Source organism: Sardina pilchardus, chromosome 6, assembly GCF_963854185.1.
Source record: "Sardina pilchardus chromosome 6, fSarPil1.1, whole genome shotgun sequence".
NCBI lineage: Eukaryota > Metazoa > Chordata > Actinopteri > Clupeiformes > Clupeidae > Sardina > Sardina pilchardus.
Window position 1 is genome coordinate 9,116,400 of NC_084999.1, and position 3,138 is coordinate 9,119,537.

A 3,138-nucleotide genomic window follows, 5' to 3' on the forward strand; every position below is an offset into this window, starting at 1 on the left:
CCACAGGGAGACTGGCTCCAAGGGAGGACACCCTGCCCTCACACACACACAGATGTGCACACACACACACACACACACACAAACACACAGTCAAGTACACACGCACACACACACAGCTGCATGCATGCACGCACACACACACACCCACACACACATGCAGATGCACACACACACAGATGCACACACACACACACACACACACACACACGCACACAAACAGTCAAATACACATGCACACACGCACACAGCCGCATGCATGGATACACACACACACAATGGCCACCCACAGTTTCACGCAACTGCATGTGGCTAATTAGATCCATCACCTGAGGTCGATAAAAAGTCACCCAGCGTCTCTAAACGTGCCTTCCCCGTGACTAAACTGTGTTCTACAGCTCACCTGCTGGTCTAAGCAAAACAAACACAAACCACGCTGTGCCGCGTCGTGCTGCGTCGCGCCGTGGCCTGGACACGTTTGACGGCGAGCCACGCGGCCGAAGGGACCCGGCGCCTAATTAAAGGGAGCGCGCAGCCACTTTGGAAGTGCGTGAGCGGGCGTTTTTTTTTTATCACTGCACGGTGGCAGCCTTCCATGGAGGGACTAGTAAAAATAACAAGCTGGAAGGACTCATCTGGTCCTCTGCAGCAATTGTTTGTTTACACGGGATAGGGATAGGGATGTGTGTGTGTGTGTGTGTGTGTGTGTGTGTGTGTGTGTGTGTGCGCGCATGTGTGTGTGTGGGGGGGGGGGGGCGGTGTGTGCGTGTGTGGGGGAGGGGGGTAAGAGTGAGGAGCAGGGAGGCTGGTTTTTGGGGAGGAGGGGGAAGGAGGCATCTGATGGCGTGTGGTGGGGAAGAATAACTCCATGCTGGGGAGGCGCAGTGGGGAAAGGATCACCAGACTCAGAACGGCCGCAAAAAACAACGCACACGCCAACAAAGAAAGACAAGTCGTGTGATCAAGGCCTTCCCTTTTCTTCCTCTCCGGAACACAATGGCCGGGAATGGCTAGCCTAGCCCCCAAACTGATAAACACACGGGGAGCGTACCGTACACAACAGAGCTGGGTCAAAGCCCACGGAGATGAAAAACAACCCAGCCACATGTAAACTGCGGTCGGAAAGCACAAAAGCTGCTGACTAACGGTGGGGGGGACTAACGGTACACTGGAGATGAGGAAGATGAGGACGATGAGGAAGGCCCTGTGATTTGGTCACCGGCTGGGGTTTGTGCCTCTCACGTCTAAACATGTCTGGTCTTCTCTGGTGGGGATGGAGGGGGCCATATTTTTTACCCGCCATCTGTATCAAATGAAGACGTGTTTGTGCCCAAAAATAGCTTTGCGTATAAAGAAAGCCAGGATGTTTTTAATGCTTAATAGTGTTCCATGCTGCTCAATCAATATCCCACTTCAAGCATCCTGAGCTATCAGGGCTATCGAAATCAACTTCACATTTAGATCACACACAACGATGCCATGTCACTTTACGGCAAGATGTCTGGATCGTTTCAGAAACTCAACCTCAAGAGATAAACAACAGAAAATGCAAGAACGGATGACTAGTAAAAACACACAGCAAAACATCCTTGGCGTAATGTTTCACTCATGGTCTAGGCATTCATCGATTTCTGGGCTGAGACTGAGGAATATTTGAAGGGTTCAGATGCAAAACCCTCTAAATCTGTCTTTTAAATGAGCATTTTGTATCAGGCTCCTATAGAGTTTTGCCTACAAATCAATACTTCAGACCAGGAAGAGAGTGGTATTTAGTCGGTTTTGAAGTCAAATTATTTAATTAACGTATACTATGTGGGAAGAGCATTTACTCACCATGGTTATCTCATTTTTGACAGAAGTTGCTTTTAGAGGCTTTTGCATAAACAACAGAAAATGCAAGAACGGATGACTAGTAAAAACACACAGCAAAACATCCTTGGCATCTAATCTTTCACTCAAGGTCTAAGCATTCACCAATATCTGGGCTGAGAGGAATATTTATTTGCATGGAGTGCTGGCACACAGAGAGCCATGCATCCAGACAGCTGCCGGCCTCCCACTGATCAGCAGGCCTCTGCCAACAACAAATAGCTCAGGGCTTGTGTGTCCCATACGGACATTATGGGCCACATGCATCTGTTTTACTACCCTGTGGATAGGTTCCCGACTCAACCAGCCAGTATTATTATTTTACAGGGAAAAGACACCATAATCCCCCATCAAAGAGGATTTATTTTTGTTACCCCCCCAATCTTGTTTGTGGGCTGTGGGTAGACAGCTCTATGGACTCAGGGTCATCATTTGTTTTGGAAATCAGGTGTCTTGGCAGAATGGTCAAGTCTTTGAACAGCCTCTCTTCATCAGGTATGTTAAACCAGGACCCTCTGGATCGCACGAATGTTTTGAATCAGTGCGATCAGCCCCGAGACACTGGCCTGTTAGGATGACCCCTGCCAAGTCTTTACTCTGAACTCCTGTGCTTCAATCGAGCCAGGTGCGGCTCAATCCAGAGGGCTACCTGCTGAGATGCTCTTCCATGTGAAACAGACAGACGTGCTAAAACTGCGCACACAATTCTGACAATTTCGCTTCGCTTCAAAAATTACAATTATTTTAACTTTGTCGTACAATGTTTTGTGTCACCTGTGGTAATTTCACCTCTAATTGCTAAATTACATTAAGATTCCATGATGTCTTGATGCTAGTCGCTTGTAGTCTGATTGGGGCTTAAGAAAGAACTGTAACTATATAGTCCAGAGCCTACATACATATATATATATATATATATATATATATATATATATATATATATATAGGCAACTCGTAGGCAAACAGTAACTGTAACTGTAACAGTAACAGTAACTGAGGTTTTTTGAATTTGTTGGCCATGCCTGAGGCAATGGTCCTGTGTAGCAACATCATATGCTCGATATCTCATTGTGTCTGCTGTCTGAGAATGTGATGTCCTGACATCTGACTTGTCCCTCTCCCTCATCTGAAGGCCTTTTGACACTTGATCTTCTTAAACATCATGACGCCCATTTCATCAAATCAAATCAAATCAAATCAAATCAGGCTTATTGGTCATGTATACAATTTGGCCTCTGCATTTATCCCATCCGTGAATTAGTGAACACACAC